General features: G+C 44.0%; 1 long non-coding RNA gene across 1 annotated transcript; it reads right to left on the bottom strand.

The window, feature by feature from the left end:
- Positions 1-1,520: 1,520 nt before the first annotated feature.
- On the bottom strand, positions 1,521-6,678 carry LOC134473962 (uncharacterized). Its single transcript, XR_010044469.1, has 3 exons — positions 6,576-6,678; positions 2,234-2,343; positions 1,521-1,609 (listed from the first exon to the last, which is right to left on the bottom strand). It is a non-coding gene; the product is annotated as an uncharacterized LOC134473962 (long non-coding RNA).
- Positions 6,679-8,189: the final 1,511 nt, after the last annotated feature.

Raw genomic sequence — 8,189 nt, 5'->3', positions numbered from 1 at the left:
AGAGAAAAACCCAGGCTTCAGCTGATGGCAGTATTGCCCTAGAGAGTGCCAAGTGTTCAGCAGGGGCCCCCTGACATGAGTGCTCTCAAGCCGTCCACTGCAGCAAGAGATGCACCCAGCCTCGAGGACAGGTACAGTACGTGGGTTTCAGTAGGATCCACGCTGTCAAGCATCCACCGGCAGATTTGGAATGGATCCTCCTCCGAATTTGAGACCAGCCTGGGCTACAAAAAGCCTGTCTCAAAAGACAAATCAAGCCGGGGGTGGTGGAGCACACCTGTAATCCCAGCACTTGGGAGCTGGGCTACATTGCAAGATCTGCCAAAAAAAACCTAATGCGAAAGGAGACCCATAACGAGGTGTCCCTAAATCAGGTGCCCTGGAAATAGGTCTCCATCAGGGCTGAGAGCAACGCAGGCCCACAGTACAGCACCACCCGCAGCCTGAGAGTAGCTTCTAATGAGGCTTCCAGCCAAGGACTTCTCTCAGGAGTGAAGTCAGGACCAAAGCAATGGGAGTGGCCTCAGATCTCAGTCCGTGTCGTTTTCCGTGACCCCAAGATTAGGTAAGAAATACTGTAGATTTTTTCTCTTGAAATTCTGTATTACTTGCAGCCTTTTACTGTTTTGTTTTGTTTTGTTTTTCTCTTTAAACAAAAATAAAAATAAAGATTAGGTAAGAAAGTAACGGGAAGAACTCGGTCCTGGGTGCTCACCGCTGACTCGGACTGCATGATGTCCAAGTGGCTGCGGATGGCAGAGCCCCCTAAGGAGTCGGCTGGATTCATTCACGGGTAATGGACCCGTCTGGGTGCAGGTGCCATGGGCGAAGTGGGGACGTGGGTGGAGGCCATGGTCTGTCACTGTCATCACAAGGTCACTGCCTGGCCCCAGGGGAAGGCCGAGGCCCAGACACCTCCCTGGCCTCTCAGAGATCAGCCTCCTGGCTGTCATTCACACAGAAGCCCAGAGACAGGATAAGGTTCCCAAGGTGAAACTGGCCCAGGAGGGTAGGGGGTAGGGTGCTCCTCGAAATCCCAGGATCGTTCTTGGTGCACAGCCAGTTCCTGATGGACAACACTGCAGGTCTTACAGACACAATTACCACCAGCTTTTATGTGCCAGACTGTGTTAACCCACATGGTACAAAGTGGAACATTGACTTGGCTCAAACCCTGTCTGATCCCAAGGGAACCCTGATCTATAAGGCTCTAAGGAAGCCTGTACAGGAAGTGTACTTAGAGCCAAGTCTATGGTTTTCTATCAAACAGAGGTAAAAGAGGGCGGGGGATACACGCCTCCTTGGCAAGCATGAGGCCCCGAGTTCAATTCCCAATACCAATTTAAAAAGGGCATCTTTGTATATATAAAGACACAGCCGATCACCGAGGCCCATGCCTGTAATCCTAGCAATCTGGGAGGCTGAGGCAGGTGCACCAAAAATTTGAGCCCAGTGAGAGCAATTTGGAAGAGGCTGTTTGAAAGAGTTTTGCCCTAGAATGAAGTACAGGACATTATGGTGGTGGCTCAACATGGTGGAAGGCCAAATTCGGGATGCTTACCCTGACAGCCACATCCTCCTTCTTTCTCCACACAACTTCTTCCTTTCCCTTTGCACAGGAAGAGAATTCCAATTAGCTCCTCACCCATCATCAATGCCTGCAGCAAGCGCCACTTCTGATCTATCCCACACACACACACCTCCATCTGCTCAGAGAAGAAAGCCAAACCCTTGCAGGTTGTGGACCCACTCCACATCCTTTAAATAAAAAGGCCACTTTCACTTTTTCTTACATTGTTTCTCTATTGCACCAGAAAACTCTAACGCTATTGCAAAAGAAAAAGGGGCTGAAGGTGCCTGTCCCTCAGGGTTAAGGCCTTAAGTTCATTCCTCAGTAAAAGGAGGGTTTTCTTAAGACACAGTCACACTGTGTAATTCAAGCTGGCCTTGAACTTTATAGCCCTGGCTGATCTCAAACTGACAGTGTTCCTCCTGCCTCAGCCTACCTAGTGCTGGGATAGCCAGTGTATACTACCACACCCAGCCCTTGACGTTCCCTAAGTAGAATTATAAAGAATATTTTCAAATGTGGAAGCCTTTAAATTGTATGTCTGGGCTGGGGGTTTAGCTCTGTGGCATAAGAGCCTGCCTGGCAAGCCCAAGGTCATGAGTTCAATCCCTGGTACTGCAAAAAAAAACAAAACAAAACCCACACAATAAGTTGTATGCTTACTAATCGCTTGTTAGGAATGGATTTTTCTTTGTGCGTGCTTTCTCTGCAGTCAAAAGTACGTGGAACAAAGCAACAGCTGCATAAGAGGCTTGGAAGGCAGGAGACCCAATCTACAAAGTGAAAAAAAAATTATCAATAGTTTAAAAAGTTGGCCAAATTAATCAGATACAGTGAATAAATAAACACCTGGTAGACAACCCACCCCCCCCACACACACACATACACAAATGGGCAAACCAATGTTAATCTTTTATTTATTTATTTGAGAGTTTCAGTTCTGCCTGGCCTTGAGCTCACCTTGTAGCCCAGGCTGGCTGGCTTTGAACTCACAGTGATTCTCCTGTCTCAGCCTCCCAAATGATGTTATTTCAAAAATATTAAATTTTCACTTTCAATCCAGAAATGCAGGGGTAAGAAGGGTGGCCTTCTCCCACCTGTTTTGACCACATATTCATTGGCAACTTGTAAAAATTGCTTCACCCATTGCAACTTCATTAATCACAGCAAGACTTGAGAAGAATTTGAAGGCGAAACATCATACTGGGAGTTGTGCTTGTAATTATTTCCACTTGGTTTTATTTGTCTCCTCTCCCCTCATTCTTTGCTTTGTTTCCTTCTCTGGTCAGTCTTCTGTCTTTGCTGCTCTCCTATCTCCTCACCAGCAATAACCATCACTGCCATTCAGCAAACACTTAATGAGACCCAGTCTCCTTCCCCAGCCACATCATTTACCTGCAGCGTTACGTGTTAACAACCAGAACTTGGTAACATGACCAAGACCTTCAGGATTTAGATCCCCTTCTGTTTCACTGTAACAACCTACTTCCTCTCTGCTTCAGTTTTTCACTTTATGTTGCTCTCAACTCAGATCAGATACAACTCACATAATGTATATGTTTTGTTTTGAGAAAGAGTCTCAAAATCTCAGTGATCTTCCTGCCTCAGCCTTCCGAGTGCTAGCATTACAGGTGTGTGCCACCACGCCTGGCATGTATATGTTATCTTAAGAGTTTGCATGAGTGTTTGGGGCAAGGAGAGGTGTGGTACATCTGGATGGATAGATGTGAAGCTCTCTAATTCATGGCATAGAGTTTGAAATTTACTTTAAATATAATACCAAATATATTAGCTAATGCTCCGTAATAACTCCCAAATCTAAACAAGACAAGAAGAAGAAAAACAAAAGAAAAGAAAAAGTGATTGGGAATTAGGAAATTTGGAACAATGGGAAAGAAAAGAGAAAACAGTACCTCCCAGCTACCCAGGTGCAGCCTCTAAGGCTGAGCTCTGTAGAGCCCTGAGTGTGGACTCTCACATCCTGCTTTCTTTCTAATGCGAATGAACAAAACCTTTGCCTCCCACCCTCACAAAGGACTGTGTGTATCCTCTAACACGGGTCACCGCGGCCCAGCAAAACAGAGCTGTGGTACCCAAAACACTGGTACGAGTTAACACTGTGATAAAATGTTTTATAAATACTTTCAGATATTCTCTTACCCTGGTTGGGTTAACCAAGTCAGCAAATTAAAATACAAACCACCTAGTTAAAATTTAATTTCACACAGAGAATAAGCCATTTGTCTCGTGTAGATGCAAAATTCTATACATACATCCGTATTTTTAAAAGTATTTGCTGTATATCTAAAATACAAACTCCACGAGGCAGTCTGTATTTTATCTGGTAACCCTACTAATAAGAAGTAACCTAGAATTTCTCTTTGGCTTACACTTTGTGGCAAGTTATTTTAACAGAGAACAGTAGGAGATATCCCTTTTAAAAGAAAGTTCAGCTAAGTAATTTAGTGAGGCAAAGATTCCAGTTGTAAAACAATCATGCCACTTTTGCATATTTGTATTTGTTTTGTTTTGTTTTTTGTACCAGAAATCAAACACAGGACCCAGGGGCAGGGGTGTAGCTTAACAATGTAAGCGCTTGCCCTGGCAAGTAAGAGGTTGTGAGTTCAATACCCAGTACCAAAAATGGACACAGGACTTTGTGTTTGCAGCGCAGGCGCTTGTGTACTGAGCTATATCCCGGGCACATGTTTGTATTTTTGTGTTATATGTTTCTCAATAATTCTGCCAGGAAAAGTATAATTTAAAAAAGGAAGATTTTTTTTTTTTTTTGTCAGTACTGGGGATCAAACTCACGACTGCCTGCTTGCAAGGCAGGTGCTTATGCCGCTGAGCTAAATCCCCAGCCCCAAAAAAGGAAGAATTATTTTTTAATTGTTTCAGATTCAGAAATACAGGGCTACACATTCATGAAAAGACATTCAAGCAACAAAAAAAGTGATGAACTCCAGTTATTATAAAGATGAAAAGACGTTAAAGCAAATGAGGATGAAAAACTGCCTCTTCTGACATCCTTTAAATTAACCAGAATATGATTGATTCTGCTTAACTTGTTCTGTAAACATAACATACAGAGGCCTTGCTCTGTTCTTGGGAAAAGATATGACTATTTACAAGGGGCAAGTTTTAAGATTGTTAAGTAAGCCAGGTGGGCCATTGTACCAAATGTCTGGAATCCCGGTACTCAGGAGGCTGAGGCAGGAGGATTAAAAGTTTGAATCCAGCCTGGACAACTGAAACCCTATTTCAAAATTATAATAAAAAAATGAAAAAAGACTGAGGATGTAGGCTGGAACAAAAAAAAAAAAAAAAAAAAAAAGGAAGGAAAATCTGAGGTCACATTCACCTCAGACCTACAAAATGTTTAGAAAAAGATATGCAGGATGATCTCCCAGCCACCCTAGGGCATGAACAGCCACCCCTCTGCCCTCCGGCTTGTAGTATGCATATTCAGAAAGTAACCCAAGGGGACTGTACAGCCGGACTGCAGGGCATCAGTATTCTCTGCAAATTATCACAGGGCTGACTTTATTTTCCCAGAATCTGCTTATTGAGACAGGTTCTTCCAAAACTATTTACATCTGTTTAGAACATGAGGCTCAGGACTGACCAACTCAGCCAAAGAGCAGGTCATTTATTAAAGATAAAACCAGACGAGGGGGAAAAAACCTCATAATATTTAGGGTTAGCTTATCTTCTCCATGTAACAATACAAACCAGAGGGGACTCCTGTTGCACCAGAGTAGTCTCGGGGAATTCAAATGTGTGTCTATTTCTGATTGGCTTGGTTACTTGAATAGCTAAGAATAAAAAATAAAATTTGAGGCTGGGGCTACAGCTCTTACCTAGCATATGTGAGGCCTTGGGGTCCACCCCCAGCACTGCAAACAGCAAATAATAATAATAATAATAATACTGTAAAATTTCACCTTTTCTTTAATTTAAAAAAAAACTTTAATACTTCCAGTATGCCTCTTTATAAACCATAGAAATAGAGAGGATCACCAAGCCAAAGGGAAAGTACACAGTACTTACCTTGAACATGGCAACATTTAAGATCCTGTGAGGGGTAAAACAAATGAAAATAACTACAGTATAAAGAAGAGAAAAAACGCAGTAGGGGTTATGTACAGAAGGAAGACTTGAGGTTTTCCCAAGAGATAGATTGTAAGTTTTATGTGGCACTGGGAGAAAAACAGAAAGTACCAAGGTGTTTGTTCTAAACCACAAAGGGAATAAATGGCAGAGCCTTGTCACAAAGCTGTAGAATGTGGCGTGGCTGGGGAATACCTCAAAGGGTGAGTCTGAGGCCTCGAAGGGTAGGCCCTGTTCTAGGTATGGTGTGGTGCTGTAGTATAGAGAGCCCTTAAGGAGATCTCGTGTTGCTCTGAGAATATATTTATAGTCCCATGGAAAAGTTATTGGAATTCTAGTGAATTAATTCCAATCTACCACTTCCAGTGCACTCAAGGCGAGAGTAAAGACACTAAGATATATATACAGGGGAGTGAAGGGGGTCCCAAATCCGGCCAAGATGGTGGTTCACACAAGGGCCAATGCTGGTTTTACTAATCCTCGGTGAGGGGAATGACTTAGGGATGAGTGACAGTGAGCGTGGCAGGAAATACCTGACTGCTGTGAGCTGGGCTAAAGTAAGAGGCCTGAGTTCACCTCCGCATAACACAGCTGAGGTAGTGTCTAATACTGGGAGGCCACACTTAAACTCTGATGTATGATCTTTTAAGCCCAGGGAAATCAAAGTCTCTTATCTTGAGGTTCAGTTCCAGCCAACAGCATGGAACACAGCTCTCTGTCCCACAGGGCTCAACCAGGAGTCATTGGGGGCGGGGCCTGTGCCTCGCTTCAAAGATTATACATCAAATCCTCAATCAGCCCAATTTACATTGCTTAAAGGCAATTGAAGGGACAAAGAAACGATGTAGCCAACTCTGTACATTTCAATACATGGAGATAGGTCCAAACTTACCCAAATTGGAGATAACTGCTCTTCTTTCAAGGAGCATCATCCAGGTGGTTCCCCACAGTGCAGGGCTGATACAGGAGGGTCACCACTAGTTTGAGGCCAGCCTGAATTACAAAGCAAGATCCTGTCTCAAAAAGAAAATAAAACAAAAAAAGGACCCCTCGCTTGCTTTGGCCTCATTGTTTTCCCTTACCGTCTTCCTATTCTGGCAGCAGCACTGGGACACCCTCTTTCCTGGCAGCCACTCACAGGCCTGTAGCATTATTGAGGGTGGAAGAAGAAGCAAGGAGGTCTGAAAGAGAGTGTGAACTACTGGGGAGAAAGGGAGCCCAAAAACAGACAGGCAAAAAGAGTAGGCAGCGGGGTCAGAGCGGTTGAGTCACAGAGGCCAAAGGTAGCAAGTCTTCCTAGCAGCAAGAGTGTGCAACGGCTCATAGTTTCTGAAGGGACAAATACAATGGAGACTGAATAATACGCTAGGGTTCATGACAGAAAAGCTAGAGAGCTGAACGGGAAGGAGAGAGGTTTGCACACAGTGCTAAGCCAAAGGCTGTGTCCCCTTGGGTCAGCACCTACTAGAGACAAGGAAATAGCCAGCCAGGATGGACAGTTCTTCCAGCCCCACAAAGCTGGGCTGTGCAAGAAAGATGACAGATAAGGCAGGGACTGAGAGGGAAATGAAGCATCTAATGGGTGTTTGCTTGTTTATATTTGGATATACTTTTTTTTTTTTTTTGGTACGGGGAATCAACTTGCCAGGCAGGTGCTTTTGCCATTGAGCTGTAACCCTGGCCCTAGGTGGATATACTTAAACATGATTTGAAAATGGTGGGAAGAGCCTAATACAGAAATTAGTTTGGTGTGGTGGTACATGCCTGGAACCCTAGCACTCAGGAGGCTGAGGCAGGAGGCTCACAAATTCAAAGGCAGCCTGGGAACACGGAGACAGGGCTGAGAGAGACTCCTAGCAGGTGGCAATCAGAGAGCTCAGGTCAGCAGGTCTTCAACTGGATGGGAATCAATGAGCAGGTGCACATGAGGGCAGTCTAGTACACTTAGTGTCAGAATAAGAAGATGGCTCAGATGACAGCTTCCTCCCGCTCGCACATGGAGGGTCTGAGTGAAGTGAGATAGACACCACGGTGGATAAGAAAGAAGTAAAAGAGGAAATTAGAACGGAAGGAGGACCATGACCCACTATGTATTCCTCTATAGGTTAATTTTTTTTTTAATCCAGGTATTTATTTGCACATCGATCTTGCCTATCAAGTGGCTAAAATGGAAGAAATAAATTAAGGTGTACTCAGAAATGTTTTTTTCACTTTTGAAAATAGATTAAACCATGCATGGTAGTACATACTTGTAATCCCAGCTTTTTAGGAGTTTGAAACAAGAGGATCACAAGATTGAAACTAGCCTGGGCAATTTAGCACCTTGTCTCAAAAGTTAAAAAAAAAAAAAGCACCAGACATGGTGGTCCACACCTGTAAACCCAGGGCTCAGGAGGCTGAGGCAGGAGGTTCAAGCCCAGTCTGAAATGCATAGGGAGACCCTGTCCCTCCAAAAATAGAAGGAAAGAAAGGAAGGAAAGAAGGAAGGAAGGAAGGAAGGAAGGAA

This window comes from Cavia porcellus, unplaced genomic scaffold, assembly GCF_034190915.1.
Source record: "Cavia porcellus strain 051 isolate PalLab524CR breed Dunkin Hartley unplaced genomic scaffold, mCavPor4.1 scaffold_29, whole genome shotgun sequence".
Taxonomy (NCBI): domain Eukaryota; kingdom Metazoa; phylum Chordata; class Mammalia; order Rodentia; family Caviidae; genus Cavia; species Cavia porcellus.
Note: the sequence above shows the minus strand (reverse complement) of the source record. Positions and strands in the feature narration are given on the sequence as shown.